A 26,172-nucleotide genomic window follows, 5' to 3' on the forward strand; every position below is an offset into this window, starting at 1 on the left:
CCATTTGGCCGAGAGCCTCAAGGTTGAGGAGCCTCAAGTTTTGGCTGCTGTTCAATGACAAGTCTGTGCAGAGGAACACAGTGAGGCTTTCTTACAAATGCAGACTTTGACCTTGAGCAATGTGGTTTTCCCGGAGGCATGCACTAGCCATTACAGAAGATGTTGCCATGGTGACTTATGAGTGCCCGCTGCTTGTGAGAGGGAGGAGCTCAGGCTGTGTCCTTCTGGAAGAGAGAGTTTTGTCGTGTTGAAACTCCTCCTACACATTTGGTGGCCTCTCTCCAAGATGGCACTTTGAGATATGAAAAGACTGTGTGTGTGTGCTCCTTGCAGACGGTAAGCGTGTCGCTTGATGAGGATCTTTTGAAAACACGGATTTCCTCACACGACCTGCTTCATGAGAGGTTTTCCTTTGAAGCATTTCTTATTTAGTATTTACTTTTCTCTTAGCTTTAAATTGAATTTATGTAAAATAGGATTTTGCAATCACCTTTTGTCTATTGATGCTTGTCCTTTTAAAATATCTGCTCTGTGTACTATTTTCAGGCTAATTTAATCTTTTACAATCCTCATCACTTGCCATTCAATAATTAATTGTTGTCAATTGCACACAGAATTGTTTTCAAATGTCAGCCTCACCCAGAACACAATTTAAGTAAAAAATAACCAACAAATAATGTAAGAATTTAGATCCTGCAGGCTTACAAATTTTCACTTGGCTCACAATGTATTAGGCGATCATTTTATTGTTATCCCATGGTTCATGATTAGATCCTATGGAAATCCATCACCACTGGTACTAGTTAAATATGAGGGTAGAAAAGGGAGGGGGACCTCAAAAAATCTGGTTTCACTGAAGATCCTTTGAAGTTGTTTAGAGTAGAGTGTGACCATGGAGAAAAATGTAAGACCTATTTAGGAGGTAAAAGCAGCGGAATTGTGTTGCACTGAGTGTGGAAGGTGAAGACAGGCAATAGCTGGAGACAACACGGAGGTTCCTGCTTGTGACCTGTGTGGCGGTTCCATTCCCTGAGATAGGGAAGCATCGAAGAGGACCGGCTTTCAGCTGGAAGACAACAAATTCATTCCAGAACATGTTGAGCTTGAGCAACCTTGTCTTTGTATTATATATTTATTGTAGAGATGGGGTCTTGCTATGTTGCCCAGGCTGCGCTTGAACTCTCGGACTCAAGTGATCTGCTCTCCTCAGCCTCTCTTCTTTTTTTTTTTTTGAGACGGAGTTTCGCTCTTGTTACCCAGGCTGGAGTGCAATGGCACGATCTCGGCTCACCGCAACCTCCGCCTCCTGGGTTCAGGCAATTCTCCCGCCTCAGCCTCCTGAGTAGCTGGGATTACAGGCACGCGCCACCATGCCCAGCTAATTTTTTGCATTTTTAGTAGAGACGGGGTTTCACCAAATTGACCAGGATGGTCTCGATCTCTTGACCTCATGATCCACCCACCTCGGCCTCCCAAAGTGCTGGGATTACAGGCGTGAGCCACCGCGCCCGGCCCGTCTCAGCCTCTCAAATGCTGGGATTACATGCATGAGCCACTGCATGTGGCTACAGGAAACTTTTGAGATATCCCAGTGGTGAAGTAAAGTGGAGAGGATCTGGAGCTGAGAACAGAAGCTTGGGCTAGCAATGTCAATTTTGAAGTTATTATACATAGATAATGATTAAAGCTATCAGCAGAGCTGAGATGAATGGAGATCTAGAAATCTCAAGAAGAGTGTAGGCTGGGTGCAGTGGCTCATGCCTGTAATCCCAGCACTTTGAAAGGCCGAGGTATGTGGATCTCCTGAGGTAAGGAGTTCGAGACCAGCCTGGCAAAAATGGCGAAACCCTGTCTCTACTAAAAATACAAAAATTAGCCAGGTGTGGTGGTGGGCACCTATAATCCCACCTACTCAGGAGGCTAAGGCAGGAGAATCGCTTGAACCAGGAGGGTGAGCTGAGATTGAGTCACCACACTCCAGCATGGGTGACAGAGCAAGACTCCATCTCAAAAAAAAAAAAAAAAAAAAAAAAAAAAAAGAGTATAGAAAGAGAACAGAGCTTCAGACAAAGCATTAAGTAATTGTGGTTTTAATGGTCAAAGGATTGAATGTCTCAAGAAGGTAAACGAGTTGATACTGTGCTAAATGCTGGTTAGAGATTAGGTAAAGTGAGTATGGAACAATGTTTAGAGCACTGGAGGTCCTGACCTAAACTACACAGGTGTGACGGGAGTGGCCTGGGCAATGCGAAGTGAGGAAATAAAAATTATAAATCTGTACACATCTTTCATTAAATTTAGTCTTAAAAGAGAGAAGAGAAAGGTGGACATTGCTGGAGGGAGTGCAAATCACGGCCCAGGTGTTTTTTGTTTGCTTTGTTTTAAGATGAGAGAGACATGAGCACGCCATGGAAAGAATCGGTTAAAAGGGATAGTTTGAAGCCACAGAGGAGCAAAGAGGTAATTGCAAAAGTGGTAGGAATGGACATCCACAGCTCAGGAAGAAAGAACATCTCATGTAACAGAAAGCTCTAGAGGCAAGTGCCATGTTGGTGCAAAAATAATTGAGGTTTTGCCATTAATATTAAAGAAATCAGAGGGTTCTTGGTGGATGCTTTCAATTTACCCTAAGAAGCTGAGCGTGAGAAGGGAGGTAAAAGGATTAGAGGTTTGAGGAAATCAGGAAAGTTTCCGACTTCCTCAAACTGTTGTCCGAGATAGAAAGAAAGAGAGTGAACCAGAGAAATATATTAAGACTTCCAGGCAGTGCTGGAAGTGCATTAGAGACTGGTGATTATTCATTTATAAATGCCTCTTTTCACAGGCCTAATAGAAAGATTGCACAAAGCTTATCAGGTCATTTCAGATCGTTCTTGATGATTACTTTTAACGTGGACACCGCAGTAATCTTCCTATGAGTATGTTATCGTCTATATTTTCCTTTCATCATGCTTGAACATCAAATTCAAATCCAAGAGAAAAGTTAACGTAACTGAATCTGATTCTTTTTTTCTTTACAATTAAAATGTACCAGACTGGCTGAAGCCAATTAATCCATGAACCCGCCCAAAATACGAATATCTCAGTATTAGTATTTGCAATGCAGATAAGGGAACACAGATAAAGCCACGGCATAAAAACGGTGGCCTTTGCAAGCTGGGCTGCTGGGAGGGTTAGCTGAAAGTGTGCAGAATTTAATAATGCACAGGGAATAAGGGAGTCGTTAAGATGCACTTAAGGAGAGAGGTAGCATTCAAAACCACACTCGGAACATTAAATAAACTCAAGAGCTTCAGTGCCCAAAAGCAAAGTACCCACGTAACCTTGTGAAGGACTGTGTGAGACCAGCCGAAGGCTGCGTGGTGGTTAATTTCATGTGTCTACTGGTCTAGGCTAATGGATATCCAGCAAGCTAGTGAAATGCTGTTTCTGGGTGTGTCTGTGAGGACGTTTCTCTTCTTCAAAGAGACTGGCATTTGAATTGGTGGACTGAGTAAAGAGGATCCTGGGGAGACGCTGGCTGATGTGGGTGGGCCTCAGCCCATCTGTTGGGAGCCCGCGTAGAACAAAAGGCAGAGGAAGGGTACATTTTCTCTCTCCTGGAGCTGAGACGTCCATCTTCTCCTTCTCTTGGACATTGGAGCTCTTCATCCCTGGGCCTCTGGACTTACACCAGTGGCCTCCTGCTTCTCAGGTCTTTGGCCACAAACTGGGAATTACACCATTGGCTTTCCTGGTCTCTAGTTTACAGACAGCAGATGGTCGAACTTTTTGGCGTCCATAGTCATGTAAGCAATTTCCCACGATGTCCCCTTTTACATACCTAAATAGCTCCTAGAGGTCTGTTTCTCTGGAGAACTCTGATACAGGCTGATACAGTTTGAACGGCAGTGAAATAACAAAGAAGGAAGATAATGAATGTTGAGGACAATCATTCTGGGAGGAACAGAAATATGAAGAGAAACAGAGACAGAAATGAAAGAAAATATTGTAACTGCACCAGTGTTTATTACCTGGTCTCCTGCTATTAAGTTTCTGTCTCCTGGAGTCCTGGGGAGAGAAGGAGCTGGCGGTCTTTCTTCAGGTGTTCCATCTGAAATAGCAGAGCAGTTTCTTCACTGATGAGGTCTGGGGGAGTCCTAAAATGTGCCGGTCATTTCCATCTCCGCCTTTTCTCTTTGCTCTGTGTACTCTTGTGGGAGATGACCTTTCTCTTCATATAAGCACATCTCTCCTTTTTTTAGAAAGAGACAGGGTCTTGCTCTCTCAGCCAGGCTAGATAGAGTGCAGAGGCATGATCACAGCTCACAGCAGCCTCCAACTCCTGGGCTCAAGCATCCACCTGCCTTGGCCTCCCAAAGTGCTGGGATTACAGGTATGAGCCACCGTGCCTGGCCTCTCCTTTTGTGTACATTCAAGAAATGTCTAAATAGAAGACCAGGATCCAAGTCAGGAGGTTCCCTTCACACCCACTCAGCGGCCCAAGGCAGCAGCCCGGAAATCTCCCTGCATTCTTCCACCTCCCTCACCACCCATCCATACTTATCCATCCACAAGTCCTCTCAGTTCCACCTCTGACACGTCTTTCAAATCCTTTCACCTCTCTCTCAATTCCCGTTTCTGCCTAGGGCCACCATTGTTCCTCACACAGATCACACACCTGCCTCTCTGCCCACGCCTGCCCTCCACTCCTCCCTAATTCAGCAGCTGCACAGCCAGAGATTTGTCCCCAATGCAAATCTGATCATGCCAGTTCACGCTAAGCTGCACAGTGGCTCTGGACCGCTCTAAGAATAGAGTCCAAACTTCTAAAACTTTGGCCGCAAGGCCCCTCGCCGGCCCTCTGTCTCACTCTCCCCAGCGTGTAGGTGCCTGCCTGGACTTGTCTCGGGTGCTCTCATCTCACCTGCTCTCCTCCTTCCCTCTTTTCCTCCATTCTCTTCTCTTCTTTGTACCTTATTCACTGGGCAAACTCCTAATGCAGATGGCCGTATACATACTGTTTACTCCAGAAAGCCCTTTTGAATCCAGTCGTTTCTTCTAAACCCCACCTTTTCCTTCCTTCAAACACCAATGTCAAGAGACCCCTGTTGGCTGGGTGCGGTGCTTCTTGCTTGTAATCCCAGCACTTTGGGAGGCTAAGGTGGGCCAATCACAAGGTCAGGAGTTTGAGACCAGCCTAGCCAACATGGTAAAACCCCATCTCTGCGAGAAATACAAAAACTTAGCTGGGCACGGTGGTGGGTGTCAGTAATTCCAGCTACTCAGGAGGCTGAGGCAGGAGAATCACTTGAGCCCAGGAGGTTGAGGTTGCAGTGAGCCCAGATCATGCCACTGTACTCCAGTCCGGGTGACAGAGTAAGACTCTGTCTCAAAAAAAAGGAGAAAGAAACCCTTGTCAAACTTTATTGCACCTATTTGCTTGAAACCTCAAATATTATGACTGTCTAGTGAGGACTAACAATAATTCTCTTTCCTCTGTGTTTATTCTCTCTTCGCCCACTAAAGGGAGAGCTCCTTTAGGGAAAGAATTTGGTCTGCTTCATTCATCCCTGCTGCTCAGGACCCAGGAGAGGACTCAGCAGAGATGCTGTGTTAACTACCCCCGAATGAGTGAAGGCAATGAATGTTCAGGGGAGCCAAAGAAAGATGGTGTGGCCAGGCTTGGGTTCGAGTGTAAAAGCGGAATAGCGCGTTCCTGTGCTCTAGATCGGAGGTGATGGAGGCACTGCCACAGAGAGGGTCTCACTGGGAAGGTGAACCCAAGGAGGAAAGGGAAGGCAGGTTAGAGGATCGATCGTCAGGATCAGTCTAAGTACAGTGGCTGGGCCGTACTAACAAGTTTCTGAAAATATTCAGTTGAATGAATGATCACATGAATTCCTAATGCAGCCCACAGCCTTTGGGGACTTAGAAAATGAAACATGGGCCAGGTGCGTTGGCTCACACCTTGTAATTGTGGTGGTGTATGCCTGTGGTCCCAGCTACTTGGGAAGCTAAGGGAGGAGGATTGCTTGAGCCTGAGAGGTGGAGGCTGCAGTGAGCTGAGATAGTGCCACTGTCCTCCAGCCTGAGCGACAGAGTGAGAACTTTTTCTCAAAATAAATAAATTAATTAATTAATTAAAATTAGACAGGGAAAATGCTGATAAGACATTGAATTTTAGTAATGAGATTCCAATGTATTCATTTCCGGAAGAAATAAAACTGACAAGTGGGCTCAGAATTCGTAAGACCTACCTTATTTTCCCTGAAGATATAGAAAGTCAATCACATCATATTTCTTGATGAGCATAGATTCAGAGAAAGGGAAGTTACCATTCAAATGTTTCATCACATATGGGCTTAATTGCCCAATTCCTTCATTTCTGTAGCTGGTGGGGACACCTGCCTTGAAGCCCCTGCACCCTGTGTGCGAGGGCACCGCAGGCCCCAGCCTTTCAGACTGCTGTTTTCATCCCCACATTACAGTGACACATAATTTAGATAAGCCAACATCTTCGACTGGGTTATTAGGGCCTTTAACCAGCCTGGGAGTGAGTCCTTAACCAGCCTGGGAGTCCTTAACCAGATTGGCATATCGCTATTGTGCTCCCTTGGAAGTTCCGATTTTATGCTGGAACTTTTCCAAGAGCAACCACCTTTCCCTCATTTCCAAGTCCAGAGGAGTCGCCTGCCCAAGCAACGTTTTCCACTTGAGCATTCTGAGCCTGCAGAGGTGGGTGGAGCTGTAGACGGCATTAGGTAATTTACTGGGTCATTGACTTGTTTGAAATTGAGGGCTTCTTGGCAATGACATTTGAAAAGAGAAAAACGTTGAGTCTAGGAGACAAGACAAGAATGAGAACAGCTATCGAAAGGTCCACAGCAAGGCGGCTGAGATTGCTTAGTAGAAAGAGGTTGGGGGCCAAGTGCCCACACTGAAGCTAGAGCATAGTCATTTTAAAACGGACAACCTGTACTTGGTAATGTGTGCAAACACCTTGTTATTTGTGTCTTCTATAATTACTGTCTTCTTATTCTCCCTTGATGTGTGCAAGTTCTTGTAAACACTGAACAGTCTCTTAATGGTATTAATGGCTGACAATAGCTCTCTTTCCTCTGTATGTGTTTATTCTCCCTCATCCCACTAACGGGACAGCTCCTTTAGGGAAAGAGTTTTGTCTGCTTCATCCATCCCTGCTGCTCAGGACCCAGGAGAGAGCGGAGCAACGATGCTGCATTGACTGTCGCCAAGTGAGTGAAGGCAATGAATGCTCAGGGGAGCCAAAGAAAGATCGTTTCAGCCAGGCTTGGGTTCGAGCTCAAAGTGGAATCGTGTGTTCCTGTGGCCCACACTAGAGGCAGTAGAGGCAAAGCAACAGAGGGTCCCACTGGGAAAGTGAAGCCCAAGGAGGAAAGGAAGGCAAATTACAGAAACAGCTGAGCCCAGACAGGCTGTCATCTGCCAGTGCTCCCCTCAGCTGAGGACTGGGAGAGCTTGTGTTTTGTATGAATATGAGAGGTGCCACTAACAAGTGCCACTGAGCCAAATAGCAGTGAAGAAATCTGGCTTAGAAGAATATAGTGTTTGACAAATATTAACTTATTGACAGTAACAAAATGTCACACAAATAAGTTACTTTTTAATCCACAAATAAACCAAAACAGAACAAAGGAAAAGATTAGAAACAATTTCAATAGCTTTGCTAACTTGACTTTCTGAAACTGTTCTGAGCCACACTTTCACTATTTTCATCTTTAAAAAATAAAACCAGTAAGCCTGGAACCTGGACTAAGAAAACAATTAAAAAATAAAAAAATAAAAACTGGTTGGGCACGGTGGCTCACGTCTGTAATCTCAGCACTTTGGGAGGCCGAGGTGGGGGGGATCACTGAGCCAGGAGTTCAAGACCAACCTGGGCAACATAGTGAGACCCCATCTCTATTAACAAAAAAAATTAGCCAGATATCCTGGCGCACGCCTGTAGTCCCAGCTAATCGGGAGGTCGAGGTGGGAGGGCTGCTGGAGCCCAGGAGGATGAGGCTGCAGTGCACTGAGATCCTGTCATTGTACTCTAGACTGGGGGAAAGAGCAAAAGCCTGTCTCAAAAATAAAATGAAATAAAACGACCCACTTCCATTCTCCTCGTGGCCTTTTAATAGTGCTACATCAGAAAGTTATATAGATTAAATCACTTTAGCTCTCTGAAAATATTTTACAGAATCATCTTGGAATCTTATGCTCCTAACTCGCCACAAGAGAGGCTATGTGTTTATGAAATTTCCATTGAAGACCTACCCTGCCTTAGCTGTTCAGTATCTCAGGATCAGCTTCTCTCACCGTTTTATACTGGAGAACAAGTTCGTCTCCTAAAGAATGAGTGACTTTTTAAAATGTCAGGTAACAACAGACACATAAATCATCATCCCTTGCTGACTGCCATGAAGTCACGGCTAAATGTCGGGCTCAGCTACAGATCCTGGCACAGGAATCCTTCAGTTCAAGAAGCACGCAGGCCAAGCTTGTGTGTCTGTCCCTGCCATGCTGTAAAATCACAGAAATGTGTGAATGACCAGGATTTTATTCATGCTGCTTCGTTTTGTCCCATGATGAGCTCCAGGAAAATTCCAGCCTGCCCCTGTTTTTTCCCTCAGTCTCTTCCAGGTGACGTTCCTTCACTACTGTTGCCTTCGTTTAAGTTGGCACACAGAAAATTACGCTAAGTGATTATGTGCTTTATACTTTTTTGAGACGGAGTTTTGCTCTTGTCGCCCAGATTGGAGTGCAGTGTCGCAATCTTGGCTCACTGCAACCTCTGCCTCCCAGGTTCAAGCAATTCTCCTGCCTCAGCCTCCCAATAGCTGGGATTACAGGTGTCCACTACTATGCACAGCTAATTTTTGTACCTTTAGTAGAGATGGGGTTTCACTATGTTGGCCAGGCTGGTCGTGAACTCCTGACCTCAGGTGATCCACCCACCTCGGCCTCTCGAAGTGCTGGGATTACAGGCGTGAGCCACTGCACCCAGCCAACTACCTACACTTTTTATTTTATTTTACTTTTTTTTTTTTTTGTAGGTGGAGTTTTGCTTCGCTCTTGTCCCTCAGGCTGGAGTGCAATGGTGCAATCTCTACTCACTGCAACCTCAAGCAATTCTCCTGCCTCAGCCTCCCAAGTAGCTGGGATTACAGGCACCCACCACCACACCCAGCTAATTTTGGTATTTTTAGTAGAGACAGGGTTTCACTGGGTTGGTCCAGCTGGTCTCAAACTCCTGAACTCAGGTGATCCACCCGCCTCAGCCTCTTCAAATGCTGGTATTACAAGCATGAGCTACTGGGCCCAGCCTACCACCTACATTTTAATGATCCTTACGTAGCTTTAATTGCAAATTCCTAAACTCTTCTTGAGTAGACTGACTTTTGAAAAATGCATGAATTTTTTAAAACAATTAACTCTACATATAGTATATATCAATTAAGCAACGGTTTCTTCAAAGACGGAGGTGAAATCTTTTGGGATCCAGTTTCATGGCATAGTGAAAATTATGACAGTGATTCATTTCAGCAAGTACTAAGTACCTACTCTTCCCCACAGGCCTGGCTGGGCTTAGAGATGGAGGAAAACTTTAAAGTAATGGAATACAGTATCTCTTTGAGATATTAACCTTCAGTGACTGAGGGGATGTGACCTGTTTACCTGAAAACATTTTTCTTTTCAAAGCAAAGCGAAGATTAATTTTAGAGATTTGAGGTTTGGTTAGTCTTGGAAGGTTTTGTGGACTTCAAATTTGATCTTAAAAGAAGTGTAGGGTAGGCCAGGCTTGTAATCCCAGCACTTTGGGAGGTCGAGGCAGGTGGGTCACCTGAGGTCAGGAGTTTGAGACCAGCCTGGCCAACATGGAGAAACCCTGTCTAAAAATCTAGCTGGGCCTTGTGGTGCTCAGCTGCAATCCCAGCTACTCGGGAGGCTGAGGCAAGGGAGTTGCTTAAACTCGGGAGTCGGAGGTTGCAGTGAGCCGAGATCGCATCATTGCACTCCAGCCTGGGAGACAGAGTGGGACTCTGTCTCAGAAAAAAAAAAAGAGTTTAGGATTTAGATGATGAGAAATAAAGAAAAAAACTCGGTTCCAGGAGAGGAAAAACATGAACCGAGTTTGCATAAAGGGAACCAGTAGTGAGCCGTGGGGGTGGGCAGGGTGGAGACCTCAGGTGGAGAGTTAGGCCAGAAATGTGCACTCGCCTAAGAAAACTGGTTGGAAGGCTGACCAGGGACTGGGGAGTTAGGGGTTAATGTCTCGATCTGATATACGCTAAAGAACCGTTGTGAACTCTTAATCAGAGCAGGGAGATAAGGGAAAGAATCCACTTGTGCAGATAAGAGGCTTTGTAACTACAGAGAGGAGTCCGATACGAAGGTTTTCATTAGTATCAAGAGCTAGCTGAGCTACAGAAAATTTCTAGCTTCTATACAAAATGAAGGTTTATCTAGAACAGCAGAGAGGAGAAGAAAAGGAAAAGGGCATTGAAGGATAGCTTTTAGTTCAACAAAGAAGAACAAAAGACTCAGGCTTCCCTACATCGTAGGGCTTAGTAAGCCCTACGGTTGTTACTGTGATTTTCATTACCAGTGTAAGATGATTTTGCATTATGTTTTAACAGCAATGGAAAGTAAGAAAAACTTGCATTTGTTATGTGCCAGCTAGGTTAGAATCAGATTTCTTCTTTTCCCTGAGATGTAGAGTATCCCTAACTTTTACAGTTGAAGATGGAAGTTAGGTTCAGAATGGCTAAGAAACACACAGCTAGTAAGTGGTAGAGCCTGGATCTGGACCCCGACGTGTCTGGCTCCAAAATCCATGCTTCTTCCACTCTGTGTCTGAACTGGGAATCAAAAATCTGCCAGAAGCTAAAAGAGCAAATGTGTGATTGAAAACCAACGACCGCTCTAAACTAACCCAAAGAAAGAGTCAGTGAGAAGGAAGGGGAACGGTCCACAGTGAAGCACGGAAAAGGGAGGGGCCTGAGAGGCAGAACTGGGAGAGGATTTAGCTCCGTGCAGCAGATGGTTTAGTGACTGATCGATCCTCAGCATCAAGTGGCTTCCGTGAAGCACAGGCAGTGTTCTGGCTTTACGAGGCTGGGATGCTGTCTCCCTGATCTTTTATACAGAGGTTTTATCGTAGGCTTCCTGGATACCTTGTTAGAGAGGCATACGCAGTCTCCATACCACAGAGCACCTAGAAAGGAGAGTTCAGAGCTGGAAAGGAGATTGTCATTCACGTGGTAAAACATCGATGATCCTGTTGATACCCTGGCCACTTGTGAATTGTATTAGCATGAACCTCTTTCTCCATGGACCTAGTCAACATGTCATACTAATGAGATGAAGTTTCTGAATGTGTGAAACTAAGGAAAGAATATCCTAAAGGAATCCTAGCATGAGACCCCTAGGTGGCCAAGCAGAGGGCCTCTTTCTGCGGATTCCACCCCTTAAGAAGTTTAACAAAGGTGGGGTGCATATCACTTAGCAGTTTCTGTCCCTTACTGTGACTCCACTTCCTGAAACCCTCTTCTGCTCAAATTATCCTACCTGAAGTTTTAGTTTGGAAGTGGCATACATTCTTTTTTTTTTTTTTTTTCTGAGGCAGAGACTCTCTGTTGTCCAGGCTGGAGTTCAGTGGTGCAATCTCGACTCTCTGCAACCTCCGCCTCCCGGATTCAAGTGATTCTCCTGACTCAGCCTCCCGAGTAGCTGGGACTACAGGCACCCTGCCATCATGCCAGGTTAATTTTTGTATTTTTGTAGACATGAGGATTCACCATGTTGTCCAGGCTGGAGTTCAGTGGTGCGATCTCGACTCACTGTGACCTCCGCCTCCCGGATTCAAGTGATTCTCCTGCCTCAGCCTCCCGAGTAGCTGGGATTGCAGGCATTCTGCCATCATGCCTGGTTAATTTTTGTATTTTTGTAGAGATGAGGATTCACCATGTTGTCCAGGCTGGTCTTGAACTCCTGACCTGAGGTGATCGGCCCACCTCAGCCTCCCAAAGTGCTGGGATTACAGGTCTGAGCCAGCGCGCCCAGCTGCATACATCAATTCTATTCACATTTTACTCATCAAAGCAGGTCACATGGCCAAGCCTCATGTAAATGATGTGTGCAAGTATAATCTTCCATAGGAAGGGCAACCAATAATTGAGAGTCACAGTGTAATCTACTACATGGTATGGATTTGCTTACTAATTTGTCTAATTGAAGATTCTATTCTTTCCGGAAGTCAGAAAGAATGTTTTCTTTCTTCAGTACGTTCCCTGTTACTTCTACTGGAATTTGGTTTAGCAGCTCCTGTTTAAAAATATTTTGCTGGGCCGGGTGCGGTGGCTCAAGCCTGTAATCCCAGCACTTTGGGAGGCCGAGGCGGGTGGATCATGAGGTCAAGAGATCGAGACCATCCTGGTCAACGTGGTGAAACCCCGTCTCTACTAAAAATACAAAAAATTAGCTGGGCATGGTGGCGCGTACCTGTAATCCCAGCTACTCAGGAGGCTGAGGCAGGAGAATTGCCTGAACCCAGGAGGCGGAGGTTGCGGTGAGCCGAGATCGCACCATTGCACTCCAGCCTGGGTAACAAGAGCGAAACTCCGTCTCAAAAAAAAAAAAAAAATTTGCTGATTGTTTCCACTTAAGAATTTTGATTGACTCCTCTAAGTAGTTAGCTTTGCTTCAGTAACAAACAAGTACACAAATCTCAGTTGCTCACAATAAAAAACATACATATGTCTTGCTTGTGTTACTTGTGGGTCTGCCACAGTCAGCCCAGGGCTGTGGCTCTGCTCCAGGCTGCGGGCTGGCAGCAGGTCTGTTCTGGTGTCTTCTTAATCTGGGACTTCCACCAGAGAAGCAGCCCTGATCTGGGACAGGTTGTGGTGCGGGGCCAGAGCAAGAATCTATGCCAAAGTGGGTGGATTAGTCAGGCTCTTCAGAGAAACAGCTACATATAATGGTTATATAGAGATAGGATATACAGCGATAGAGATAAATGATTGCTTACAGGAATTGGCTCACATAGTTATGATTATGGAGGCTGAGAAATCCCACAAGCTGCTATCTACAAACTGGAGAACAGGGAAAGCCAGTGGCACAATTTAGTCTGAGTCCAAGGGTCTGAGAAGGAGGTTGGAGGGGACGGGTTGTGTAAATCCCTGTCTGAGTCCGAAAGCCTGAGAACCAAGATCTCTAATATCCAAGGACAGAAGAAGATGGATTTCCTGACTCAGGCAGAGTAAAAAATGCACCACTTTTTTTAAAAAATTTGATTTGCACTCTCAACAGATTGAGTGCTACCCACTCACAATAATGAGGGTAGATTTTCTTTGCTCAGTCTACCAATTCAAATGCTCACCTCCAGAAACACCCTACAATCCTGTTTTACCAGCTATCTGGGCATCCCTTAGCCCAGTCAAGTTGACACCTAACATCGGCCATCACAGCAGGCAATCATATTAAAGCTTCTGCTCATCCTGGCCTGGGTCACACCTGCTCAGCTTCCATTGGCCCAAGCTGATGACAACGTGTGGAAGCATGCCTGGCCCCTGTTTATGGGGGCGATGTGAAGTCACCTGCTGTGGACAGGGATGTCTAACTCTCTCTGATACGGAGGAGGACTGAGCAACAGCAAATGATGAGACTATCTACCAGAAAATCTTCCAGGGGGTTCCACTGGGTTTTGTCAGTGCAGTCAGCCCTCCATATTCTTGAGTTTCTCATCTTCAGATTCAACTAGCCACAGACAAAAAATATTTGAAAAAGAACAATAAAAATAATACAAATTTAAAAACAATACAGTGTAACTATTTACATAGCATTTACGTTGTATTAGGTACTATGAGTAATCTAGAGATGATTTAAAGTATAGAAAAGGTCCAGGCACGGTGGCTCATGCCTGTAATCCCAGCACTTTGGGAGGCTGAGATGGGTGTATCTCCTGAAGACGGGGTTTGAGACCAACCTGGCCAACAAGGTGAAACCCATCTCTACTAAAAATAGAAAAATTAGGCCAGGCACGGTGGCTCACGTCTGTAATCCCAGCACTTTGGGAGGCTGAGGTGGGCGGATCACCTGAGGTGAGGTGTTCAAGACCAGCCTGGCCAACATTGTGAAATCCCGTCTCCACTAAAAAATACAAAAAGTTCCCAGGCGTGGGGTTGTGTGCCTGTAATCCCAGCTACTCTGGAGGCTGAGACAGGAGAATCGCTTGAACCCAGAAGGCAGAGGTTGCAGTGAGCTGAGATCGTGCCACTGCACTCCAGCCTGGGTGACAAAGCAAGACTCTGTCCCTAAATAATAATAATAAAGTAAAATACAAAAATTAGCCAGGTGTGGAGGCACAGGCCTGTAGTCCCAGTTACCCGGAGGGGCAGGAGAATCGCTTGAACCTGGGAGGCAGAGGTTGCAGTGAGTCGAGATCCTGACATTGCCCTCCAGGCTGGGCAACAGTGGGACTCGGTTTCAAAAAATAAAAAATAAAATAAAATTTTAAAAGTATAGGAAAGAATGTGTATAGGTTATATGCAAATACCATGGCATTTTATATCAGGGGCATAAGGATACAAAAGGATTTGGGTATTCTTGAGGGTCCTGGGACCAATCCCCTGAGGATGCCAAGGACACCTGTAATTTGAAAGGCTGTTGACACACACAGCTTAATGCACTACTTCCATCATCGAGTTTTTTGAATTGACCCTCACACCTTTTCCAATAGCCTCATTTTAATAACACCGTGTTTTGGAATCAAAGACAAACCACAAACATCAGGGCAGATTATCGCCTGGAGACAAGAATGGGTGTTACTAACAGGAGATGTAATTACTTTGTGGACGCACTTGTTTATATCTTCACCCATTCCGAAATCGATTTCATACAAGAGATGGGCATTACAGGAAAGTTTGAATTTTTTTCCCTCCCTTCTGTTTATCTTTCTGTTGTTTTTCCCCTTTCTTCTTTCTTTCCCCACTCTAGAGACTAGGGAATAAAAGAAAAGGCTAAATGCTAATTATTTATTTGGCAGTTATTGAGTGTGTGTTGCCAGTACACGAGGAGAACTACCGATTCAATAATAAGAAAGCGTTTCTACTCATTCGAGCAAGTGTCTATCTGGTGGAGAAAACTAGCACAGGCAAACCAAAACACATAATCGAATATGATAAACAGCTTCAGAGGGTTGCGGGGATTTTGTTTTTATTTTTATTTTTTGGAGACAGGATCTCATTCTGTCCCCCAGGCTGGGGTGCCGTGGCATTAGCATAGCTGACTGCAGCCTCTGGGTTCAAGCAGTCCTTCCACCTCAGCCTCCCAGGTAACCATGGGATATAGGCTCTCACCACCACACCCAGCTAATTTTTAAACTTTTTGTAGAAAGAAGGTCTTGCTATGTTGCCCAGGTTGGTCTCAAATTCCTGGCCTCAAATGACCCTCCCTTCTCAGCCCCACAAAGTGCTGGATTACAGGTGTGAGCTGCCGAGCCCGGCCACCCTGAGGGAGTTTATATAAATGGAAGAGTATTTTTACTACAAAGTACTAGAGAGACTCTTTCAGGAAAAGTCAAATTCTCTCATTCGTCCTCTCTGGGGAAGCTTCAGAGTTGATACTAAATGCAGAAGAAAGAGGGGGCCACCAGCGACCTCTGAACAGAATGGTTTAGTCAGGTTTGTTTTACCATGGTAACTCCAGGGGAGTGCAGGGTGGACGGGGTGGGAGAGGTAAGGAGACCCGACGGTGATGGCAAACGGCAGCCGACAGTGCGTGGACCGTGGTGCAGCGATGGGAGGAGGAAGAGGGAGGGCTCAAGAGACATTTGGGAGACAAAAGCGGACAAGACTTGGCCACTGCTTGCATGTGAATGACGAAGACAAAATAGTGCAAAATATCTTCCCTGTAATACACTTCTGGGCAAGGGAGACGGTTGATTCTGGCTACATGTGTAAACACAATGCAGTAAATCTTCACTGACACCATCATTGGGTTCTTGGAAACTACAGCTTTAAGCAAAACGACATATAACAAAACCTACTTTCTCATAGGCTAATTGACATACACCTGAGTTAAGCTCGTAGGGCATAATTTCCCATCACAAAAATATCATCAGAGTACTAAATAAAGGCCAAAACACTCCTCATGTTACACACTGAAATAAATGTGAGCCATACCAATATTCAAGAAAGATTACTTAAAACAAGATCAGTTTTTATACCCTTGTTCTAGGTCCAGGTGGTGGGGAAAGGGATGGGAGCAGAGTAACAGGGGGCATCCCAGTAGTTCAGGATGCCAGGTGGGACCTGCTTCGGTGAGGACGCCCTCCCATTGCAGGGAGACCCACACTCGCCCACCCTCTCACTCACCCACATTCACACCCACACTCACCCTCACCCACACCCTCACTCATTCACACTCACCCTCACCCACACACTCACCCCTACTCACCCCACACTCACACTCACCCACACCCTCACTCACCCACATTCACCCTCACTCATCCACACACCCTCACCCACACTCCTTGACTCACCCACACACCCACACTCCCTCACTCACCCACACTCACCCTCATCCACACTCACCCTCACTCACCCACACTCACCCTCACTCACCCACACTCACCCTCACCCACACTCACCCTCACTCACCCACTCACCCTCACTCACCCACACTCACCCTCACCCACACTCACCCTCACTCACCCACACTCACCCTCATCCACACTCACCCTCACTCACCCACCCTCACCCTCATCCACACTCACCCTCACTCACCCTCACTCACCCACACTCACCCTCATCCACACTCACCCTCACTCACCCACACTCACCCTTACTCACCCACACTCACCCTCACTTACCCACACTCACCCTCATCCACACTCACCCTCACTCACCCTCACTCACTCACACTCACCCTCATCCACACTCACCCTCACTCACCCACACTCACCCTCACTCACCCACACTCACCCACACCCCTCACTCACCCACACTCACCCTCACTCACCCACACTCACCCACACTCACCCTCACTCACCCTCACTTACCCACACTCACCCTCATCCACACTCACCCTCACCCACACTCACCCTCATCCACACTCACCCACACTCACCCTCATCCACACCCACCCACACTCACCCTCACTCACCCTCACCCACACTCACCCTCATCCACACTCACCCTCACCCACACACCCACACCCTCACCCACAATCACCCTCACTCATCCATACTCACCCTCACTCACCCACCCTCACCCACCCTCACCCTCACACACTCACCCCTACTCACCCACATCCACTCACACTCACCCATGCTCACTTTCACCCATGCTCACCCACACTCAACCACACACACCCACACTGAGACCACGGAGACATGCCAGTTCAGCTAATGGGCACAGCTTAGGGACACGGGAGGAACCCAGAATCCCAGGAGAAAACCCCCGCAGGAGTGAGAGGAGCAGGCAGACCCCCCGACGGAGCCCAGAGGGAAGCGAGCTCCTCTCATCAGCACCACCGGCTTATTGGAGGGCCTGCCGCAGCTGCGGTTCTTCTTGGTGTAAGCATTCCTCTTATTTCTGGGAATGGAGATGAATGGAACCTCTGACCTCACTATTTAGTGACACTGAACAACTCAGAGTCCGGTGAGCACTGAGTGGGCAGGCCCACCCTCAGCTGCAGGGCAGGCTCAGCCCAGGAGGCTCCAGGCACGGGGCGGCCCCCCAGCTACCCTGAGTGGCCAAGGCGGGGCCACCTGACCAAGAGCGAGGCCAGGGCCCTTGCCTGGGATGCTTTCAGCTAAGGGAAGGAGAAACCTTTCGTTTCTAGTTTCTGATGGGAGACGCAGAGCTACCAGGGATCCTGGTTCGAAGGTCGGGGGGAAGCGACTCTGAGAGAATGCGGCGAGGCACAGGGTGCTGCTGTCCTTCAGGTGTGGGGTTCCTGTCGGCCCTGAGTCTGCAGCACCCTGTCCCTTTCTGACGCCTGGGCAGTGTGCCCAGAAACGCCCTTTCCCTTCCCAAGCGCATCTGTATTACTCGTACCTGGAGTCTTATGTCTGCTCAAACGTTTACTATTATTATTATCAATATTTTTTAGAGACAAGGTCTTGCTCTGTTGCCCAGGCTGGAGCGCAGTGGCACAATCACAGCTCACTGCAGCCTCAAATTCCTGGGCTCAAGCCATCCTCCTGCCTCAGCCTCCTGAGCTGCTGAGACCACAGGTGTGCACCATCACGCCTGGCTGATTCAGAGGGTTACTGTGAGGACTTGTGTTCACGTACCCGACGGCACTAGGGCAGGGCCCTGTTCAGGACTCTTGGCCTTTCTTGATCTGGGGCCTCCGGCTAGACCATCACTGCAGCCCTCAGCTCTGCGTGAATTCCTACCAACTTCCCACAGGCACAAAGTCTGGGAGAAATTCTTCCCCCTTCCTCCCCTAAATAGTGTCTCAAGAAGTGACTGTTTGTCTTAGAAGATGGTCCCTGTGATCAAGTCTGACACCAAGGTAGTGGCCAGGTTGGTACCTCACCTTTGTAACGGTTGTCCTACCTTCCGCAGGTATAAGCTGAGGCAGGAATCCAGGCTGCAGAGGGCAGTCAGTGGATGGGAGCTGGCCTCAGGATGTCTTCTGTATCTGATGACCTTCACCTCTGTCAGCTGCTTTAGGACTTCAGAATCCCTCCAGTGCTGAAAAAGCCAAGACTTGTAATATTCGTTTACCCTTCCCTTCTTCCTTCCTTCCTCTTCCTTCCTTCTTTCCTTCCTTCTTCTCCTCCTCCTCCCCTTCTTTCTTCCTTTCTTTCTTTTTCTTCTTCTTCTTTTTTTTTTCTTTAGATAGTCGTAATCTGTCACCCAGGCCAGAGTGCAGTGGCACGATCTCGGCTCACTGTAACCTCCACCTCCCAGGTTCAAGCAATTCTCGTGCCTTGGCTTCCCAAGTAGCTGGGATTACAGGCACCCACCACCATCCATGTCTAGCTAATTTTTTGCATTGTCGGTAGAGACGGGGTTTCACCATGTTGGCCAGGCTGGTCTCGAACTCCTGACCTCAGGTGATCCGCCTGCCTCAGCCTCCCAAAGTGCTGGGATTACAGGCGTAAGCCACCAGGCCCGGCCCTTTCCCCTCTTTCTTTACTTCTCTTCCCCAACTCCACTCTTTCTTTCTCCTGTTTTCCATCTTTTTGTTACTGTATTGCCTAATGTTTTAAAGAAAGTCTGCATATTGCACAGCATTTAATAAAATCTTTTCTTATTTACAGAAGTCATTTCCTCTTGGTTACTTAAACCTTATGTGTCAAACAGTGACCCAACAGGAGAAAAGAGGACATGCTCAGATGAGGGTAAGTTGACATGAGTTAATAAAAAGGCCATTTACAGAAGTGTGGCTGAGGAATAGAGAAACTGTGAGAGATACTACAGCACCACCTCTGGGTCAACCAGTCAATGAGAAAAGCATCTGCCAGAACAGAAAAGAGCCAGTCGTGATGGGGAGAAGTACCCTGAGAGGAGCTCCAGCCTGGGCTTAGGAATACAGACAGCGGCGGGTGGTAGAGCGCAGAGAGGCGGTATTTTCCTTTCCAATCATCAACAGCAAAGCACTATACTGTGATCCTTCAATACATAATAATATTTACACTGCCTTTTTTTTTTTCAGAGACGAGGTCTCACTATGTTGCCCAGGCTGGTCTCAAGCTCCTGAGCTCAAGTGATCCCCCTGCCTCAGCCTCCAGCAGTGCTGGGATTACAAGCATGAGCCACCATGCCTGGCCCTGAAAATCATAAAGATTGTCTTTCTTTATGATTTTCAGAAATTACCAGTTTATAGTTCTATGAAAAGACATATGTGTGGTCTTTATGATACACCCAACCGGAGCATAAATATAAGGTGCTTATTAGAAGCTTGTCTATCAGAAAATTGAAAGATATTTTAATTCTTCACTTGATCTTAGCCAAAAGGCCGAGAAGCAATGAAGTGGGTTTTTTTTTTTGTTTTTTGTTTGTTTGTTTTTGACGGAATCTTGCTTTGTCACTCTGTCGCCCAGACTGGAGTGTAGTGTCTTGATCTTGGCTCACTGCAACCTCCACCTCCTGGGTTCAAGCAATTCTCTGCCTCAGCCTCCTGAGTAGCTGGGACTACAGGCACGTACCACCATGCCCAGCTAATTTTTTTTGTATTTTTAGTAGAGATGGGGTTTCACTGTGTTAGCCAGGATGGTCTCAATCTCCTGACCTCATGATCCGCCCGCCTTGGCCTCCCAAAGTGCTGGGATTCCAGGCATGAGCCACTGCACCTGGCATTAATTCTTAATACTGTTATCAAGAATGTTAAGGAGCGGAAAATTTCTTACAAAAGGGAATCCCCTCTGTTCACTGCTCCCTGCTTATAAATTTTGATGAGAGTCTCCCGTTCTGGAATCTCTGGTTCTAATAAACCCACTTACTTGGTAAGACAAACATGAAACAATACAAATAGGCAAACTGAAGAAGCCATACTTCACTTGAGTCCATTTTAAAGCCTCCTGTAAATGAGCCATTATAATAAACTCATCAAAATGCATAAAAATAACATTCAGATTGAACAACATGAATCATAGTGTTGAGTAAAATTGATGTGAACTCTTTTTTTTTGAGACAGAATCTTGTTCTATCACCCAAGCTGGAGTGCAGTGGCGAGATCTCGGCTCACTGCAACCTCTGCCTCCTGGGTTCAAGCAATTCTCCTGCCTCAGCCTCTTGGGTAGCTGGGATTACAGGCATGTGCCACCACACCCAGCTAACTTTTTGTATTTTTAGTAGAGACAGGGTTTCACCATGTTGGTCAGGCTGGTCTTGAACTCCTGACCTCAGGTGATCTTCCCGCCTCAGCCTCCCAAAGTGCTGGGATTACAGGTGTGAGCCACTGTACCTGGCCGATGTGAACTTTTTATAGTTAGTTTACACAAACTCTCGATTAAATGTGGAAATTAAATTAAATTTATTTAAAATAAATTTAATTTAAAAGCAACTCAAGAAACTAAGCTGTCACACATTAACACAAGTAAACAAATGAGGAAACTTGCAGAAGCCACACTCAAGGAGTCTGCTTTTCCTTCCAGTGAGCTGGCCAGGGTTCTGCTAGAAAATACAGTGACTGGGTCAGCTGACCCAGGCAGAGCTACCCATCACATAGAGAGGCTCACAAATATTGCTGAAATCAAGACTGATACCCATTTTAAGGATTGCATCCGACTGAAAAGCCTCTGCACAATCAACAAAATGAAAAGGCACATGAAATGGGAGAAAATATTTGCAAACCATGCATCTGATAAGGGGGTTACTACCCAAAATATATGGGGAACTCAAACGACTCAATAGAAAAAAAAATTTTTTTTAAACCCCTGATTTTAAAGATAGGCAAAGGACCCAAATAGACATTCCCCCAAGAAGACAGAAATAGCTAACAGGTATACAGAAAAGTGGTGAGCATCAATAATTGTTGCCATAACACCAGGGGTTTGGACTGGGTCCTGCTGCTCACTGCACAGAAAGCCAATCACTGAGACAACAAGTATTGCCAAGGGAGAAACTTTGATTGGGTGCTGCAGTCAAAGAGATGGGAGCTCAGTCTCAAATCCTTCTCCCTCACTGGCTAAAACTAGGGGTTTATATAACAGGGAAGAAATGTAACAATGTTTAAAAAAACAGGAACTGGGGGGGGAGGAAGTAATCACGTTGAATGAGGGGTTCCACATCTCATTGTCTGGATGTGGTGATCTGGTATTCTTTGCTATTTTTTTTTTTTCAAGAGGCCTGAAAGTGGTTTTCAGAGGAAGGAACTCAGATAAAACAAATGTAAGGGTCTAACTTTAAGACCAGAATGGTAAATTTCTACATTTATCCAAAAAATTATCTAAGGGACTATTGGGTTGGTTTCATAATCATCAAGGAAACGCCAATCAAAACCACTATGAGGTATTATCTCACACAATTAGAATGGTTATCCTCAAAAAGATGAAAGATAAGTGTTGGCAAGAATGTGGAGAAAAGGGAAGCCTTCTACACTGTAAGTGGGAATGTAAATTAGTATAGCCATATGGAAAACAATATGGAAGTTCCTTACAAAACTAAAAATAGAACTACCATATGATCTAGCAATCTCACTATGTATATATATCCAAAGGAAATGAAATCAGAACTCTACATTCTCATGTACATTGCAGCATTTTCACAATGGCTAAGATACTGAATCAACCTATGTGTCCATGAATGGATGAGTGAATAAACAAAATTCGGTGTATATATACAATGGAATACTATTCAGCCATAAAAAAGAAAGATACCCTGTCATTTGTGACAACATGAATGAACCTGGAGGTTATTATGCTAGGCACAGAAACACAAATACTGCATGATCTCACTTACATGTGGAATCTAAAGAAATTGAACTCATAGAAGTAGAGAGTAGAACAGTGGTTGCTAGCGGTAAGGGGAGAAGATGGAGAGATGGCGGTGACAGAGTACAAGGTTCCAGTTAGGACAAATAAGTTCTAGGCATCCATTTAGAACAATCCATTTTCTACAAGCTTATCAGTATTTGAAATGGGCAACATAAGTTAAGTGATGTAGATGTTTTATTTCTTTTTAGTTGAGGGCAGGCGGGAGATGGTATTTGCTAGCAGACATTCTGAATGACAGAGTCTTGTCATCTCAAACAACATATCTTAAGAACATATATGCCTACCTTAACAAAAGAAAGCCTCATCTTTTAATGTTGGTGATGGTGAGCGAATCTCTACAAAAGAGAGGCTTCATCCCAAATTCATCTATGCTGTAGAGATCTCTAAATGTTGCTGTTTCTCAGTGGCTTAAAGGAAAGAAGAATTATACTATTCATTTTATGTTCTAGAAGACATAATAGCACAGTTATAATAAGACTAAAGTATTTTTATAGACTCTGCTCAAGACTAAGAAAAATTTCAACAAGCACGTGACAACATATAACTACATTATTTTGCTCATAAAACATGTTCTTCTCTGAGTCTTATAGACTGCAATTTACCTGCAATCTGATACATGCAGTTATCTGGTGAGTGCTTCTTGAAACCTGGATCCAAGGGAGAGCTGGGTGTTTCCTCTTGCTTAAGTCCACATTTTGAATTACAGCTTCCTGGTTGACAAATGTCTTCCTTCCAAAATGGCTGCCCCGTGACTCATATCCGATCCTGACCTCCTTAGGGAAACCTCTCTTCCCTGTCCACAAAGTGGGGAACTCCCCTGCAGTCTTAACAAGAACAACATATCCCAAGTCAGCTCAGTCAGAGAAGAGGCTGCTTTTGCAAGAGGTTTTCATTGCAGTCAAAAATGAAAACTTCTTTCCCCCTCACAACAATCCTGCTGCTTATTCTGGGTTCTTCATTAACTTACTCTAGAAACTAAAAATTATTCTGGACTCCTGTCTTCCTACCTTCCACCTCCCTACATCCGATTAGTCACTTGGTCTTCCCATGACTCTACTTTCTGAATAGCTTTCAAATTAGTCCACTTCCCTCCATCCTCCATTCCATGACTCTAATCTAAAGTGCCATGATCACCTTGAAGTGGGTAACTCCAGTTTCTCCCATTCCAGTCCACTCGCCACGCTGTCCACAGTGATTTCTCCAAATCCAAATCTATTCACATCAATTCCCTGCTAAAAACTTTCACTGGTCCCATTGTCTCAAGTGTCAATCCTAAAACCCTCATAAATAAGCCCCAACTTATTTGACTTACTTCATCCACCTGCCTCAGAACGCCTTATCCATTAGACTTCAGGGCAGCTGTAGGTTTCCCAGAAAATGCAGCCTTTCACAACTCTCTGACCTGGCTCCAACGGCTCCCTCTGCCTAGAACGTCTTCATGTCTTCCCGCTGGCAAATGCTTAGTTTTCCTTCAAAATCCATCCAATGCGTTTGTGCCTGTGTTTTTAAACATGAAGTTTTACTGACTCCCCTAAATGGTCAGCAGCTTTCTTCTTTGATTCCAAAGCACTTTAAATGGAATTCTAATAGCATTTTTTATTTTATTTATTTTGAGAGAGTTTCGCTCTTGTTGCCCAGACTAGAATGCAATGGCACGATCTCAGCTCACTGCAACCTCTGCCTCCCAGGTTCAAGCAATTCTCATGCCTCAGCCCCCAAGTAGCTGGGCTTACAGGCAACTGCCACGACACCCAGCTAATTTTTGTATTTTGAGTAGAGATGGAGTTTCACCATGCTGGCCACGCTGGTCTCAAACTCCTGACCTCAAGTGATCTGCCCGCATCAGCTCCCAAAGTGCTGGAATTACAGGTGTGAGCCACCATACCCAGGGTCCATCTTTCAACTTTTATCAAAATTGTTTTCAATTCTGCCTTTCTTTCTCTTCCCCAGACTGAAAGCTTCTGAAGAGAGACTATTTGTATCTTCACTTAGCACAAGACCGAGACATAGCTGAAGCTCAAGAAATGTATTCATTAACTCATTCATTAAAAATAATTGTTAGTGTGTGTTGCTTGTGAAAGGGTGGGCTGAGTGCTGGGATGTAACAGTGCAAGGGACAGACGTAATCCCTGCTTTCTGGCAACTCGGATGAGGAACAAATTAACTAAATGTGAGAAGTAGAAAAGTTCCTCTTTTTTTTTTTTTGCCAATCAGTGTGAGTTTGTAAGGTTACTCAGGTTAGCCTTGAACTCATGACCTCGCCTTCGCAAGCACCACGACATCCGGCGGGAGTCACTTTGGACCCCGAAAAGTTCCTCTTTACACTTTCCTTTCTTGTTAAAGAATAAGTGTGCTGTTAACTCTTTGTTAAGCCCTATCCTGTGTAGCTGTTAGAATGCCATGTTTACAGGCATGTAGTATATTCTACGTCCTTGTACTTAGGTATCTGTGCTGGACGTGCTCGCAGGCATGTCCCAGCTCTCCATTGCTTTTACCTGTTTAGAAAAGTTTTGGTCAGGTGCGGTGGCTCACACCTGTAATCTCAGCACTTTGGGAGGCCAAGGTGGGCTGATCACTAGGTCAGGAGTTCAAGACCAGCCTGACCAACATGGGGAAACCTCGTCTCTACTAAAAATACAAAAAATTAGCCGGGTGTGGTGGCGCATGCTTATAATCCCAACTACTTGGGAGGCTGAGACAGGAGAATCACTTGAACCCGGGAGGCATAGGTTGCAGTGAGCCAAGGTCTTGCCATTACACTCCAGCCTGGGCAACAAGAGCAAAACTCCATCTCAAAAAAGAAAAGTTTTAAGTTGGTAGCCAATCAGGTTTTAGTATAGATTGTGAGGTCTGGCTCCAGCCAATGGAGATCAGACACAGCAGTAAGAACAACCCCAAACGCATAAGGGATAAATATGTCTGTTTTCCTTTGTTCATTGTACTCTTGTGGCAAAATGACTAGTGAGGGTACCCTTCCTGAAGTCCAGGAAGTAAAAATTGTGTTGCTGAAAGATCCTTTGTCTCAGTGCTAATTTTTCTCTGCAGCACCAAGCATCTGTTTCCAACACTAAACATCATGCAGGTTTTTTTTTCTTCTTATACCTATTTCGGCTTTGCTTAGCCTTCACCCAAAGAATTCAGATTATTTAATACTTAAACACTATTATCTCTTCCTTAAAACACCATCCTTGCCAGTGACAGTATTAGGACCAGAAATATTGCCATGTTGTGAGTTCAAAGAAGTTTGAGTCCCCCTCTCTGCCTTCCAGAGGCGTGTAGTCTGGCTGAAGAGTAAAAACCAACATATGGAACAATTAGGAAACAATATGGGAAAATAATTCAGTGCTAATTGTTTGGGACAGACTGCATATCTTCAGAGGAGAGATAATGAAGTCAGCCATATAATTAGTGCATAATTTATAGCTCATGCTGTGCACACCATCAGCAAATTTAGCACAGCAAGATAACTCTCGATACACAAGACATGCTTTGCTTTGCTCCCTACCCTAGCATACAAATCGGATCTGTGGGAAAATGGACCTATGCCTCAGCTTGGGAGAGAAAAGGGACTACTTCCACAGCAGCATGGAAAAAAAAACAGAAGGGCCAGGCGCAGTGGCTCACGCCAGTAATTCCAGCACTTTGGAAGGCCGAGGTGGGTGGATCAGGAGGTCAGGAGTTCAAGACCAGCCTCAACATAGCAAAATTCT

The 26,172-nt window shown here is 45.5% G+C and overlaps 2 long non-coding RNA genes across 3 annotated transcripts; one reads left to right on the forward strand and one right to left on the reverse strand.

Annotated features, from left to right (window-relative positions):
• The first annotated feature begins 275 nt into the window (after positions 1 to 275).
• LOC103791732 (uncharacterized) lies at positions 276 to 25,473 on the forward strand. 2 transcript variants are annotated; one of them, XR_618215.5, is made up of 5 exons: positions 276 to 336; positions 7,141 to 7,235; positions 18,585 to 18,731; positions 19,286 to 19,366; positions 24,413 to 25,473. It is a non-coding gene; the product is annotated as an uncharacterized LOC103791732 (long non-coding RNA). The 2 variants fall into 2 exon arrangements; XR_004740501.3 differs by lacking the exon at positions 7,141 to 7,235.
• LOC118152137 (uncharacterized) lies at positions 22,748 to 24,418 on the reverse strand. Its single transcript, XR_004740502.3, has 3 exons — positions 23,775 to 24,418; positions 23,065 to 23,286; positions 22,748 to 22,869 (listed from the first exon to the last, which is right to left on the reverse strand). It is a non-coding gene; the product is annotated as an uncharacterized LOC118152137 (long non-coding RNA).
• Positions 25,474 to 26,172: the final 699 nt, after the last annotated feature.

The sequence above is a fragment of the Callithrix jacchus genome, chromosome 3 (assembly GCF_049354715.1).
Source record: "Callithrix jacchus isolate 240 chromosome 3, calJac240_pri, whole genome shotgun sequence".
NCBI classification, from domain to species: domain Eukaryota; kingdom Metazoa; phylum Chordata; class Mammalia; order Primates; family Cebidae; genus Callithrix; species Callithrix jacchus.